Below are 16,504 nucleotides of genomic sequence, written 5' to 3' on the forward strand. Positions count from 1 at the left end.
ATGACCCAGTGCAGTGGAGAAAGCACAGCAGAACCTGTCCCTTTCCCCACTGGGCAGCATGGCCTTGGTGGGACAGCGCAGCTAGTAAAAGTGTGTCATGCTTCCTTGGGGACGAAAAAAAGTTAAGAATCATTACTCTAAAAATGTCACATTCTTTGGAACCATAAAGGTGGTTCCAAAATGCCTATAAAATAACTTCCCAAGCTCATGACTTGATATCCAGGCTACCCAATCTGGCTACAACCTAACTTTCTCACCACTCCCCCCAACAGGCCCCAAGCACAGGCCAGATGCTGAGTCTGTCTCTGACAATGCCATTCCCTTGCCTCAATGTCCTTTCCTTCCTCTCTCTGGACCTAAATCCTACACAGCCTTTAATGAATACTTCAAGGCCTGCTTCTCTAAAATGCTCTCCTCCCAGGACCTGGGTAGTATTATGCTAAGCGAAATAAGCCAGTCAGAGAAAGACAAGTATCACATGCTCTCACTCATATGTGGAATCTAATGAACAAAATAGATCCAGAGACATAGAAGCATAGAACAGACTGTGGCATTCAGAGGGAAGGCGGGAAGGGACAGTGGGTGGGAAGTGATCAACCAAAGAACATGTATGCATATATGCATAACCCATGGACACAGATCTGGGGTGGGGAGCAGGGTGGACTAGAGGGAGTCAATGGGGCAAAGAGGGGACAAATGTAATACTTCCAATGATAAAGACTTTTTTTAAATAAAAATGCTTTCCAGCCGAAACCGGTTTGGCTCAGTGGATAAAGCGTCAGTCTGCAGACTGAAAGGTCCCAGGTTCGATTCCGGTCAAGGGCATGTACCTTGGTTGCGGGCACAATCCCAGTGGGGGGGGGGGGGGGGTACAGGAGGCAGCTGATCTATGTTTCTCTCTCATCGATGTTTCTAACTATCTCTCTCCCTTCCTCTCTGTAAAAAATCAATAAAATATATATTTTTTAAAAAATGCTTTCCTCCCAAAAACAGCATTACTTCCTACAGACTGATCTAGCCTCATAATCATCTACTATCTTGCATTAAATATATCATGTCAGATGCCTTAACTGCTCAACATAACTACCTTATAAATAAGTCACATTTTATATCATTTATGTCCCCATGACAAGCATTCAATTCGCTACAACCACCCAATACTTTCATTGAATTTCCCACAGAGATGATCTAAAATAACCTAAATTCCAACCATTCCAAGAACTATCCTATACCAAATTCACTTCTCAGTAGAATGCCATAAAGAGGAATGTTAATATTATCTTTAAAGTTGTCTGTTTTTACCAAAAACTGGAACCTGTGATGTGGTTGTATGAGATACAAAGACAAAATATTCTGCAAAGTAATAAAATTTTATTTATTTTACTATGTTAATATTCAGCCAGACTTGCATTTTTCTCTAAAATTCATAAAATCACTAAGTATGCAAGAAGCATTAGAAGAGAGGCTACGCATATTAAGAAAACTAGAAACTAAGATCATCAATCATATTCTATTTTAAATAATCTCTTTCATAAAGAGGTAAACTCTATAATGAGAATGAATAAAATTCCAGAATAAATAAAATTCAATATAGCAAAGTAAAGGTTTTAAATATATAAAAGAAATACCCCAATGGACCTGCTACCATCTGTTCTAGTGACTAAAATGATAAAAAAACAAGAACTACATTTTTTAAAAAGATTTATCAGCAGCTAAATTTGAGATTTTCCCCCATCTATTACTTTGATTTTTCCTGACCCATTTTAGAACTGCCAGCAATTCTGGAGGTAGCTTTCTTGGTTTCAATTATTCCAAATTATTTAATGAAGAGTTTGAGCCCCCTCCCAAATCATTTAAAATGCTTACTAATAAAAAAAGATATGAAAAAAAAACCAAAATTCCATATTTATAAAGCAGGCAAATTATAGTAAAAGATGACTTCTAGAAAAGGTTGCTGCTTGCCAAAATATTTTATTATAAAACATTTTCTATTCTTTGTATTTCATTTTCCCTTCCATGTTATCTGCTTACACTTACAAACACATTATCATACTAGAGGCCCAATGCATGAAATTTGTGCAAGAGTAGGCCTTCCTTCCCCTGGCTGCCAGCACCGGCTTCCCTCTAGCACCCGGGACCCGGGATTCCCTCCGGCCGCTGGCAGACACCCAGGAGCCGGGCTTCCCTCGCACCCCCGCCTTTGTCTGGAAGGTCGTCCAGAAGGACGTCCGGTCTAATTAGCACATTATGCTTTTATTATTATAGGTAAAAGAGGTGACCTTTTTATAAATAAAATAAAACATAAATCAATATAAAAGAGCCAATGGTATAATTTAAAAAATAAAAAAGGGTACCACTGCCACTACCACCACCATTATCATCATCCCTATGTTCTAAAACTACATTTTCAAATCAATGTTTGAAACTCAGAAGTGTTTCCACAGAAACAGTGTTAAGAATAGGGATTACTGGAAAATGAATTGACCACAAAATAAGACCCAAAACAGGGAGGCATGGAACAGACTGACATACCTCAATGTGGAGATGGGGGTGGGTGGGGAAGGAGAAGAGAAGAGATAAACCAAAGCATTTATATACTTATATGCATAGCCCATGGACATGGGTAATAGGTGTTGAAGACCTAGAAGGAGGGTTAGGGGCTGGGAGGAGGAGGGTATAAAGGGGGGAAATGGGAGATATCAATAATACTATCAACAATAAAAATATGTGTGTGTGTGTGTGTGTGTGTGTGTGTGTGTGTGTGCATATATATATATGTCAAAAAATATATATATGTGTGTGTGCATATATATATATATATATATATATATATATATATATATGTCAAAAAAAAAGAACAGGGGTTATTGGCAAGATGTAAAGTAACAAAAGCAGGTTACAAATACTATTTATAGGGTAATCTGACTTCTAAATAACAACAGACTATAAAATAATATAATGTATAACCCCCTTTGTATAAAATGTGTATTTGTGTATACTGAATAGTTTACATAAAAAGCTGAAACATATGAAACAAAATATTTAAAGTGAGTATCGCCCTGGCTGGCTTGGCTCAGTGGATAGAGCGTCAGCCTGCAGACTGAAGGGTTTCAGGTTCGATTCGAGTCAAGGGCACATGCCCAGGTTGTGGGCTCTATCCCCGGTAGGGGGCATGCAGGAGGCAGCCAATCAATGATTCTCTCTCATCATTGATGTTTCTATCTCTCTCTCCTTCTCCCTTCCTTTCTGAAATCAATAAAAATATAAAACAATAAGATACTTTTTTAAAAAATGTGTTTTTATTGATTTCAGAAAGGAAGGGAGAGGAAGAGAGAGATAGAAACATCAATGATGAGAGAGAATCACTGATCGGCTGCCTCCTACACACCCCCTACCAGGGATAGAGCCCACAACTCGGGCATGTGCCCTTAACCAGAATCGAACCCGGGACTCTTCAGTCTGCAGGCCAACAGTCTATCCACTGAGCCAAGCCAGCTAGGGCAAGTGAATATCTCCTTTACCAAAACCCATAATTCCAATTCAATCATGAGGAAAACATCAGACAAAACCAAACTGAGGGACAGTTCATGAAATATCTGACCAAGACTCCTTTGTTTCTTCAATTACAGTTTACATTCAATATTATTTTGTATTAGTTTCAGGTATAAAGCATAATGGTTAGACAATCATATACTTTACAAAGTGTTCCCCCTGATATTTCCAATACCCAATTGGCATCATACATTAGTTATTATAATGCTGACTATATTTCTTATGCTATACTTTAGTATATCCCCCTATTTTGTAACTACCAATCTGTACTTCTCAATCCTTTCACCTTTTTCACCCAGCCCCCCAATCTCCTTCCCTTCTGACAACCATCAGTCTGTTCTCTGTATCTAAGAACCTGTTTCTATTTGTTTGTTCATTTATATTGTTCTTTAGATTCCACATATAAGCGAAATCTATGGTATTTTTGTCTGACTGACTTATTTCACTTAACATAATATTCCAGGGCCATTCATGCTATCGCAAATGGTAAGACTGCATTCTTTTTTATAGTCATATAATATTCCATTATATATAGGTAGGTACCACAGCTTTTTTTATCCAATCATCTATTGATGGGCTCTTGGGTTGCTTATATAGCTTGGCTTTTTAAAATAACACTGCAATAAATACTGGGTTGTATATATTCTTTCAAATTAGTGTTTTGGATTTCTTCAGATATATACCCATTTCCCAATATGCCCTGCCCATGGAGGAGGACTGAGCTGAGGTGGAAAATAAGTCCCAATATTAGCCCCATTAAATCAACTTAGAAAAGTCAAAGCACAGCGTAAGGTTGAGAATGGCTGGCAGAGGCAGGCAAGGGACAAGAAGGCAAAAAGCTGGGACTGGAAAAGCAGAGCATAGCTATGAGAAAAAGGAAGAACAGAGAGTAGGAGAGATAATACTTTAGCCTCAGAAATGGGAATTATCCCAAGGTAAGGAAAGAGGGGAGTGCAGGGAAGGGGAAGAGAATTATAAGCAAGCAGGGAACTCATTCAAGAAGAGATGCTGCTCAAGGGCCAGCAGAAAGGTAACTTAACTGCCTCCCACTGAAGTGGCCATTTGTATCTAAAGAAACAAAGAAACTGGCGAAGCCTATAAAAAGTTAAGAAAAAATATATATTGTTCTATAAAAGAATATTATCCACAGAGAGCTACTGCCATTTTTTTTTTCTTCATTTTGTTTCGTCTTTTACAAGAAGAGAATGCTTATTTGTTTAGGAATCATTTCGATCTGGACCTAACCCTTTTTACTTGTATCAAACACCAGTATGCCATGACTGAGTTAAAGATGTTCTATGACACAGGAGTTAAGAGTACAGGCTTGAAGCCAGATCTGCCTGAATTTGAATCCTGGCATTGCGACCTGAGGCAATCTGCATACAAATTTGTCTCATCTCCAAACCTGCAAATTTGTCTCATCTCCAAACCTCACAGGATTGTTGCAAGAATAGGTTAAAAAATGAAATCACTTAGAACAGTGCCTGGCCTTCACTAATCACTATAAAAATATTAGCTATAACAACTATTAATCACTACAAAACTATTATCCTCTGGATCTGGAACATAAGCTCCATGAGAGCTGGGATTTTGTCTGTTTTGTTCACTGTTGAAGCCCCAGAGGCCTGACATAACAAGTATTTGTTGAATAATAAAAATTTGTTGAATAATATAAACTTCATGCCAGCAACACAAAAGCCCAAAGGAGCAGCACTAAAATCTCCATAATACTTTAGCCTCAAAGTTTAGAGTTCATGGAGGGTTTTTACCTACGTTAGTTCAAGTGATTCACTGAAGATCGTATCTCCACCTCACAGACAAACTAAGACTCACAGGACTTATATGATTTGCCCTAAAACAAAGTCTGAGGCAACACAGGAACTCTGGAAGTAAATCCTACTTCTATTTACTCTGGACCCCACCCCAGAAAGCTTAAAACATACCCTACCAAACTGTTCCAATTCTCCTTACCTGCAAATACACAAAGGTTAAAGTCACCAGAACACCTTCTCCCATTTGCTTCAATTTAATTGATGGGGGAGGAGAAAGAGATGAAACATTAATAATATTGAAATTGGACAATGGGTTAGTGGGATTGATTATAGTCTTCTTTCCACTTCTATATGTCTAAGTTTCCATAAGAAAAAATACAATTAAAAATAAAGACCTTACTCCCCAATATAAACTCTCCCACTTCCAACTTTCTACTGAGCACCCAGGTGTGAGGAAAACACCACAGCTGAGAACCTGCAGCACTTCTCAGTCTGAAGCAGCAAAGAGAACTGGACTGGGAATCAGGAAGCTTTCCTAGGCTATGCTTTAACTGGTAGGAGACCTCACCCATCCATCTAACTCCTCTGGGCCCCAAACTTCCTCATCAGGACGTAGCGGTTGCCAACCTTTCGGAACTCACGGACCACCAGTGGTCCGCAGACCATCAGTTGGCGACCACTGCTCCAAAGGTTTCCTTAACCAGCGGTCGCCACCTTTCAGACCTCACAGACCACCAGTGGTCTGCGGACCACCAGTTGGCGACTGCTGCCCTAAAGGATTAAATTTTTTATTTCTACTTTCTACTAAATCCTTAATCTCAACACAAAACCCAATCCATCTTTCTCTATTCTCAGCCTGTTACCTGTTCTTCCTCCTGACTTCCCTATTCCTGATGCCCCATTCTGCCAGCCACCCAACCATAAAAACTTCAACCATCTCTGACTTGAGACAGAACTGACTGTTCCCTTACCTTTCTAATCAGTCACCAAATCTTTCTGTTCAGCCTCCAAAACATCTCTTAAATCCATCTCCTGCTTTCCATTCCCAAGGCCACCAATTCACTTCAGGCCCTCATCGTCCGTCACTTGGGAGTATTACTATGAATCAAAGTCCCTGTCTCTAGTTTCTCCACACTACCAATCCATCATACTGATCCTCAGTCTGACATTTAAGATCCTCCAAAACCCAGTCCTGATTACTCAGCAGCCTCACCTTCCACTATGTTCCTTTATGTATCCCAGGGTCTAGGTAATTTGGATATGCAGTTTCCTGACACGTGCCTCATTTTCGACACCACCTCCCCCTAGCCTTTGCTCAAGCTATCCTTCCCTCCGAATGCCCTCTTATTTCTATTGCTTCTGGCTGGCACAGTAGTATAATGTAAATGCCAAGTGTTTCTCCACATCCCCAAAGGGGCAGTATCACTCCCTCCACTTACTGTCCAAGCACTTTGTCTGAACCCCTTTTATAGCACCTATCCAATTCTTATTAGTCCTTTCATTTTTTTGGTGCTCCTATTCTCCCTACTAGATGACTCCTCCTTCTCTGTAGGAATGATGTTTTATTCATCTTTGTATCCCTCAGAACAGAGCTGCTTAAGGAGAGTGCCATGGCATAGTGGAATTTGCCATGAATGAGTTAAAGATGGTCTAGACCAGTGGTCGGCAAACTCATTAGTCAACAGAGCCAAATATCAACAGTACAACAATTGAAATTTCTTTTGAGAGCCAGATTTTTTAAACTTAAACTTCTTCTAACGCCACTTCTTCAAAATAGACTTGCCCAGGCCGTGGTATTTTGTGGAAGAGCCACACTCAAGGGGCCAAAGAGCCACATGTGGCTCGCGAGCCGCAGTTTGCTGACCATGGGTCTAGACAGTGATCCCCTCAGCCCTCCAAACAGCCACAAAGGGTCTTCAGCAGCCAGAGTCCCCATAGGTCAAACCTCAAGCATTATCAAGCAGCCTCCTCCTTCAACAAGAAAGAAGCCATGATGATAACTTGAGAAGCATTCAGAGAATGCAACAGCACCTGGTACACAGTGGATGCCCAATAAATATCTGCAAAATTGCATCTATCCCCTTTCAAACACTATTCCCAAGATCACTTACCATCTAAACCAGACTCTTTTTGAACATTTTCACACTGAACGTGTTCTAGTTGTCTTTTTAATAATCACCTGTTTATTACCTGGTTATACTTGCTTTATCATCCAAAGCCTACATCAATAATTTATTGAATAAAATAGCTGAGAATATAAACAAACAATTCAATATGAAGAGGTTCGAAGACAAAATTCAACATTGTAGAAAAAAGAAATGCAAGTGCCACTTTACACTATTAAATGAGCAAAAACTTTTAAGGAAAAATGTATTTCTGTCCAGTTTTCGTGAAACAGAAATATCCATGTACCTGTTAGTAATACAAACTGGTAAAATATTCTTGAAAAACAGTATGGCAAGCCATAAAAACATTCTTACCATGTCAACAATAATGTACTCAAAACTTTATCCTAGAGATATAATTAGTCAGAAAAGAGTACAATATCCTATCTAATAAAGAGGGAATATGCTAATTGACCATCACTCCATCACAAAGATGGCTGCACCCACAGCTGAGGCCAAGTTCCCTTAAGGAGCCTTCACGAGCAATCAGCAGGGACCTGAGGCTATGCCCTCCCCCGCCCCCGTGGGGCTTGACAGGGGACCTCAGGCCTTGCCCCCTGCCCCGGCGCCAGGCTGGGGGACCTCAGGCCAAGACCCCTGCCCCGGCGCCAGGCCAGGGGACCTGAGGCCACGCCCCCCACCCGGCGGGGCTTGACGGGGGACCTCAAGGTGCGCTTCCTGTCCTGGTGCTGGGCTAGGGGACCTCAGGCTGCTCCCCCCGCCCCAGCACCAGGCCAGGGGACCTCAGGCTATGCCTCCCACCAGGTGGGGCTTGACAGGGGACTTCAGGCCACGCCCCCCACCGCGGCACCAGGCTGGGGGACCTCAGGCCGCACCCCCTACCCCAGCACCGGGCCAGGGGACCTGAGGCTGCGCCCCCCCTGCCTGGCGGGGCTTGACAGGAGACCTCAAGCTGTGCTCCCCATCCAGCGGGGCTTGATGGGGTCCGCAAGGTGCACCCCCAGTGCTGGATCGGGGGAACTCAGGACGCGCCCCTCACCCAGCTGGGCTTGACGGGGGACCTGAGGCTGTGCCCCCCTGCCTGGCGGGGCTTGATGGGGGACCTCAGGCCATGCCCCCCACCTAGCGGGGCTTGACAGGGGCTCTCAGGCCATGTCCCCGACCTGGCGGGGCTTGACGGGGGACCTCAAGGCACGCTCCCCGCCCCATCTTGGGGACCTCAGGCCACGCCCCCGTCCTGGTGCCGGGCCAGGGGACCTGAGGCTAGCCCCCTGCCTGGCAGGGCTTGACAAGGGTGGGACTGGCCGGGTCTGGATCTAGCCCAATATGGGGGCGGCCGGGTCTGGGTCTCATGCGATTTTAAGGTGCATGTGGGTGGGCGGGGACTTGACTCTGGGTCTCCCTTTTAATGTGCACGAATTTTGTGCACCGGGCCACTAGTATCTACAATAATAATGTAGATAAAAGTATTAAATGAAAACCAGCCAGCAGCATAAGTACTTAACATAAAAATATTTAGGTAAACTATGAGAGTATGACTTGATGAAATATTTTGCAGCCTTTCAAAATGTAATCATATAAATTAAAATAGAGACACCTTTAACATGGAAATGTTTCATGATCTAATAAATAGAAAAAAATTCAAATTATATGCATCATAATTTAAAAACAGTAAAATGTATTTTAATGGAATGCCAAAAAGAAAATCAACTATTTGGGTAATAACCCAAATTTTAACTATTTAATATCAATTCTTAAATTATCTCATAATTTAAGAAAGAAAGTTGCCCCATACTGAGGAAATAGAGGGGTTCCAAGATACAAGCTTGATATAGTCTCAAGAAGAGGTCTGCCCCTCCCTTGTACGCCTCATTCTGGCCTTAACTGGAAGCTCTCCTACTCTCCCGCATGCCTTATCATGATAACTATGACAACCTCAGATCCCAGCTTTCCAAGGACCAACAAGCCACCTCAACCAGTCTTCAGATCATCCCCAGGAACCTGTGGGGGCTGCATCGTGCAAAACAAGCATATACTCAAGAAACAAAGAATCCCTACAACCAGGTATTATTTGAGCAATCAGCAAGTAACCAAGCCCAAACTCAATTATAAATCCTAAAAGTATAGAACAGTGTCACATTACAGTCTCTAGGATTCTCAAAGAACTTGCTGGCTCAGTGGTGGACTGTCACAGTTAAAAAGCAGTATGGACTGGTGGACAAATGAAAGAACTAGGGGCCAGGATACTCTGGTACAGTTAAAAAAGGGAAAAATGTTAAAAAAGAAAAAGAAAAAGAAAGAAGCCCAGCCGGCATGGCTCAGTGGTTGAGCATCGACCTAAAAAGGGAAAAATGTTATTTAACCTACAAGAAACAGAAAACTAAAAACTCCAGCTTAAAAGAGTTGGGTAAAAAGTAGCTGGCAATGTCTTATAAATCTTACCCAGACAGATTTCAAAAGGCAGGATGGCAAGTCATTTTATTAACACATGAAGTTTTCTAGAATTGGTGATGTCTAAAGACTAGTATTGAGAATATATAAAAAAATAATTTTAGCACTGATGCCCCACAAGGGCAAAATTGAAACAGTCTTCTCATTGTTTTTCTATAGTATTACCATTTTCTAAGTCTAATAATGAAAGATCAAAGTACTACAAGGAATCAAGAAGACAAATTACTGTGAAATAATATGTATTCCTTTACTTACTAGTAGCAGAGCATTTCAGCAAAAGATAAATAATTTGAAGAACTATTACAACCATTGTGTGGAGGGAACACAACCATTAGGGGAAAAGTTTAAACTTTTGTTCCTATTGATGTATTCTCGGTATCCAGATCCTCTAAGGTGCAAATACATAGTCACTCATGACAATATATGCACGGCAGATAACAGAAAAAACAAACAATTCAATAGTTAACCAAGTTCATCAGAGCATAGGGTGATTACCACTCAAGAATGTTGACACAAAAACTGAAGGACCTCTCCAGTTCCAATCACGCTGATAGGTTGGGCCCCTGTGCAGTTACTCATTCAGAACAGAGTGGAAGATTAACCTACCCTCACTTCTCTTCATACAGACTGACAACGCGGCAGGCGGTTTCTGCAGAGGCTGCTCGGCATCATCCAGTCTGTTCCAGAAGCAGCCACTGCAGTCAGGACCCACATCTTCAGGTCACCACTCTTCGACCCTGTCCCACCTCATACTATCTGGCCAGAAATTCTCATCTAGATGAGATCTGCCCTATCTCTTTCTCACACATTACCAAGTTCTTGTTTTCTAAATAAAGCTCTCACAAATTTTACTCACCTGCAGTTCACTGCACTGGGTATCACCCAAATAGCCCATCAGAGCTCTTTATAATTTCTGAAAGAGAGAGAAGGGAGCTTTTAAACACATAGTAGAAAATAGCATTGCTGACATAGTTCTGAAGCATTTGGTCTTTTGGTCCACAGTATTTCAAAAATATGTAGCATAACCAGCCAGGACCAAGAGTCCTGAGATAAGAGTTCGGAGATATAAGTTTGGTTTAATGTTGCTACTACTTAGTTGTGTGACCTTGGACAAATCATCTGAATTCTCCAGGCCTAAAAGTCCTTGTCTGGAGAATAAAGATAGACTAGACAAAAGTAGGAGAGCACAATGGAGAGAGCACGGGCTTTCCAAGCCAGAACACCAGCACCACTCCTTGCCAGCATTGTGCTGTTATGTTAGTTCACATTTAATCTAAATTTTCTCCTTTGCAAAATGTAAATAACAACAACTATTTGGAGTTGTTATGAGAATTAAAGGAGAGATAATAAGTTATAAAAAGCCAATCCCACAGATGGTAATTATCACCATTAACTCAGCCCTATAGTTATATGACTTCTATTCATCAATACTTCCTTCCTTAAAATATCCACAAATCAAAAACTTTACGATTCTGACAATGGAATTAACTGTTGGAGTGTTTCAATTACCGTTATCTTCAACTGCTGGTAGTTTAAGATTATCAACATTACTTAACATCACAGGAAATAAGAGTGGAATAGCCCCTGCATGACATCTGAACAGTTCAGTGGCCATGCCTTCCCTGTTTCTCCCTCTGCTCTCACTGCTACCAATACACCTCAGCAACAGAGAGCTCTCCCAAAAGCCAAATGACACCAGCTGTTTTCTATGGTCAGCTCAGGAGAACACGACTAAAGAGGGAGGAAGGAGAAGAGAGGCTTTCCCTTTTATTCTATTTTACTTCATACACTTAAGTACTGCTCATATTTGCTTCCTATAGCATGCATCAGTTTTGCAGAAAATAAGTGAATAAAAATAAAAATCTTAAAACGATTATTAGTTACACATATTGCCTACTGATAGGAAGCTCGCCTTACAGGACTATTTTTCACAAGAATTTCCACAAAAGAAAGCATGGCACAGAAATAACAAAAATCACAAACATTCACATTTCAGAATGGTTCAGTCAAAAAATATACTATGCACTCTTTGAAGAACCTTGTGGATGAATCAATTAGTTTTGGTTTTCTGTTTGTTTGTTTTTGTTCAAAAGCAAGATGAATATACAAATTCTGGTTTTATCAGACAACTTTCTGCTCTTGGAAAAACTAATCCAGTACAATCGACACAAGTAAACAAATTGGTATGACTATTTGATAGTATGTTGAAAAACTTTCAATGTTTTAAACAGATGGTAGCTTTTTATTATAAAAAATTATAAAAAAATTATTTTTTATTATAAAAAAATTATTATATGTAAATTAAGTCTCCATGTTACATCTACAATATTATTTTTTAAAGAATTATTAACTCTATTAAATTCAGGATTACTCAAAAGTATTACTCAGCCACCACTGAAGTGACAGACCACTGTGTTTTATGCTCCTTCTAACCAACGCTACAGAAATAATCCTGACTACACCCATCAATTTAAATGAACTGTAAGCTGGTGTGGCCACACTCTCCACACATCTCTCCTAGAAGACATTTCAAAATATTACGTAGAAATCAAATTATATTGGCATGTACACTTACCTAAGTTTATGAAAATAAACAATCGGAACAACTTGCTTATAATTTTAAGTAGCCCCTCCCCCTCTCATGTGAGTTGATAAACTTGGCCCTGAAATCTTCTATGCATTTGAAACAACAGCCAAAGGACCTTATGTCTTGTGCTGGGCCTATATTTGACTCTTAAATATAGTCTGACAGACAATTATAGACTAATTTGAATTTAATATCAATACCAAGCCTACTTCTTAAACAGAAAACAAAAATGCATGTATAAGACCTGGTCTACTTATTTGTAGTCCCTCTGCAATATATTCTTAGCCATTCATGAACATGCTGTATATTTTCAAACTGCACAAGGCCCTTTGCAAGTAGGAATGGTTTCTCCTGTTGTTGGGCATCAGTCCTCTCTCTGGTAAAACACTGGACACTCCATAAATGTATATGGACTTTAAAACAATGCAGATTAAATATGTATGATATCAGAAAATGAAACTTCTTGCTAACAACTGCAAAAGTGTACCAGCTGATAGAGAGGTACATACTTACTGGCTCCCAAAAACTACAGCCTTACCTAAAAATAGTGTCCTAGCTTCCCAGCCAAAAGGACAGACTAAAAAAGCTATGTCTTTATTCAGCTCCAAGACACAGACTTCTACTTCACCACAACCTTCAATACTATGGTATTTCCCATTTTAGAAGAATTTGTGTAACAACTTGTTTGGTGGCCAACCAAGAACTTCACTTTGAAGTGAATACTAGCACTTCACATGGTCCACATGTGTGAAAACTGTGGAAAATGTCTTGACACAATACAGGCCAAACAACACTAGCCACACAAGATTACTTATTTCTAAATGTTAAATTTTAGACTACAAATGAACATCACCAGAGGCCAAAAAGCAGGTCACTGGTTCCTTTCCACAAAGCAATCTGTAAATTTTTTTTAAAAAGATAAAAGTTTCAGATAGGGAAGCCTACGGCAAGAATATGCCTCCATCTATAAGCTGAAAATAAATTTTAAAATCCACATTTGCTCTTCAAAGAATAAAAATAAATGTAATACACACAAGCACTGCTGAGTTTCAAACGCAAGCAAATGTGTGCACTCACAAAAAGATCTTAGTTTATGTCCACTTTTCTCTCGCAAGTTTTTTTTTTTTAAGGTAAAATGTCAATTGTATGCTTCAATCTGGAAAAAAATAAAGTACAGCTTACTCTTCTTAAACAGATGTTGTGATAGATATGAAAAAGTTTGTGAGACAATTTCAAAACCCAAATGCTACCCAGATGTGTTAAAAAAAAAAAAAAAAAAACCCTGCGGTAACCAATCTACCATAACTTAATTTTCTCAATAAAATTGTTTAAAGTTCAGAAGATTGCTTGTGAAAAATGTAAAATTAGCAAACTTTTTTCCTTTTCCTCAGTACTAAACGCCAACTGTTTACTAACACGATATCAATGCCCTTTAAATCCAAAGCATTAGAAGTTACATTAAATAGCCGAAACCGGTTTGGCTCAGTGGATAGAGCATCAGCCTGGGGACTCAAGGGTCCCAGGTTCGATTCCGGTCAAGGGCATGTACCTTGGTTGTGCGCACATCCCCAGTGGGGGGTATGCAGGAGGCAGCTGATCGATGTTTCTAACTCTCTATCCCTCTCTCTTCCTCTCTGTAAAAAATCAATAAAATGTATTTTTTTAAAAAAAAGAAGTTACATTAAATAAAGTAACACTTTGAATTCACACACCAAGTGTGACCAGAAAATAATGACAAACCAGACTTATCCTTAATAAGTGAAACAAAACTCAACCCTATCCTTTTTATTTCAAAATAACTATGAGAGAGACAAGTACTATTCCATTTTTCAGAAAATAAAAGCAGGAGTGACTGATTTGCCTAAAATGATTCTTTGCAATGGAAATGGTGTACTTTACAAGAGTGCCTCAATCTGTGGACACACAAAATCCACAGACACAATCACTGACAGTCAACGGAGAGTAAGTGGACTTACACTGTGGACACCAAAACACAGATAAAATTAAGACATCCCATTAAAATTACACAAGGAAATTTACATAGGCAAACTATAATTACCCCGGGTGAAGATACTGATCAAAGATAGCTGCAAATAATATTTGGCTCTGGGTAAGCTCCACTATGACAGTATGTTGGAACCACTGAAAAAGTTTGGTATGTGTTTTGTTTTGTTTTTTTCTAAATCTAGCCTTGCCTATACTACCATCTGACAGAATGAATGATTTGGAAAATAAAGATGGACCCATCAAATTACTTAGTCTCGGCCTTACTCTTAGGAGTTGATTAAAATAAAGAAGGAAAAAAAGGTAGGTCATTTTGAACTGCAGTCTCACCTTACACATCTCACCAGCACTGTAGTTCTTTAGTGATCAATTACTTCATCCAATTCCTGAGGTAAACAGAAAAGTAAAATGTGTCTATACACCACCAGTCATGGTCATGATCAGCAGCAAACATTTTATCAGCCTGAAGTGAAAGGGCATCTAAATTTCAAATGGAAAACGTTACCAAAATGGTACAATATGAAGCTTGTAAACAAGTCTTACTTCAAAACAAAAATTCCAGTGTGATAAAGAGATTACAAAATGTTCTTAAAATCCACAACTTAAAAAGTCATCTCTTTCAGCACTAACTGACCTTACTTTCAAAAAAGAAGAAGAAGAAATGAAGGAGAAAAAGAAACCCATTCATGTGAGTTTGAGAGGGTAAAATTAACAACCAAACTAGCCAGGACAACTCCCCCAGCCCCCACCCCGCCCAGGAATCCGCCGTCTCCGGAGTTATACATACTCGATTAATGATTTGCCTGAAAAGTGTAAGTTGTGAAGGAATAACCATCTTTTGAGTTTCAAACAAAACCTAAGGAGCCCAATCCAAAAAGAATCCTTAGACCCTGGCTTCCAGCTCTACCTGAAGGGCCCTCCGCACGGGCGGGGAGGGTGTAGAAGGCTCAAATGATTGGGGGGGGAGAGGAATCCAAGTCCCTAGACAGAACTGCAGCCCCTGAGCCCTAGAAAAGGGGGCGTCTGAAAGGACCCTCCAGGGAAGGGTAGTCTGTTTTTATTTTTGTTGATGTGCTGGTGGCCCAAAGAGAATTTCCGAAGAGGGGGGCGGAGAAAGGGGGGAAGAAAGTGAAGCGGAGGCCACAGCTCTCGGCGGAGGAGGGAGGGGACGCCCCCCTGACCCACTTTTCCAGACGCCCACCCTCCGGCCCCCGCCCCGCCCCGCCCCGCCCGCGTGCAAGTCCCAGCCCTGCGGGGGCGAACGAGCGGGGCGTGGGAGGCCCGCACGCTCCACACCCCCAGCCGCGACCCCGGGGGGAAGCGTGCAGGGGGCTGACTCCCCCTCGCGGAGAGCCAGGGCCGGGGAGACCTCCCGCCGACTCGCGGCCCGGGACTGCTGGGCCCCCTCCACCGCCGGGGGCCCAGGGCGCCGCGGCCCCCAGCGGAGAAGGGGACCGAGGAGGGGAAAAGCTGTAAACAGCCCCAGCGTCCGGGCCTCGCCTCGAAGCGCCCCGCTTCGGAGGCCCCGCCGCGGGCCGCCCGGGCCCTCAGTCCGCCGCGGGGCCGCCCCTCCCGGGGCCCAGGGGACCGGAGGGGAGTCCGGTCCGCTCCCCGGAGGGCTCCGGCACCTCGCCGAACGGTCCCGGCAGCAGAGAAGGGGGAAGTCAGGACTTACCTGTCATTACTTTCTACGCCATCTTGGATCCACTTGTCAACGTCCCCACAAAGCATTATGGGTAAGAAAGAGCCTTTAAAGTGACTCCCCCCTTGGCCCCCGACTCCCGCCTCCGCCGCCGGCGCCGCCCCTCGGGCCGCACCTCCCGCCCGGAAAGTTGCTCCCCGTGGCTGGCCGGCCCGGGCGCCCTCTGCCCGGCCCCTTTCCCTCTTCTGGGTCCTTTGCATTTAAAAGTCACCCTCCTGTTTTTAAAGGTGGCTTTGGGTTTTTCCGCTCTGCTCCAGCCCCTGACTCCCTCCCCCCACCCCCACCCCTTGCCTCCACGCGGGTTCCCCTT

At 41.9% G+C, this 16,504-nt stretch overlaps 1 protein-coding gene across 2 annotated transcripts in view; it reads right to left on the bottom strand.

Annotated features, from left to right (window-relative positions):
* The window catches only part of HELZ (helicase with zinc finger), a 132,068-nt gene extending 115,777 nt beyond the window's left edge, over positions 1-16,291 (bottom strand). The window contains exons 1-3 of one of the 2 annotated variants that reach the window (XM_079796864.1): positions 16,168-16,291; positions 14,823-14,878; positions 10,758-10,814 (exon numbers count right to left, since the gene is read on the bottom strand). The gene's annotated coding sequence lies outside the window, so the exon portion shown is untranslated. The remainder of the gene's footprint in view (positions 1-10,757; positions 10,815-14,822; positions 14,879-16,167) is intronic. The other variant, XM_079796865.1, reaches the window with a different exon arrangement.
* Between the last annotated feature and the right edge of the window lie 213 nt (positions 16,292-16,504).

This window comes from Cnephaeus nilssonii (genome assembly GCF_951640355.1).
Source record: "Cnephaeus nilssonii genome assembly, chromosome: 19".
NCBI classification, from domain to species: Eukaryota; Metazoa; Chordata; class Mammalia; order Chiroptera; family Vespertilionidae; genus Cnephaeus; species Cnephaeus nilssonii.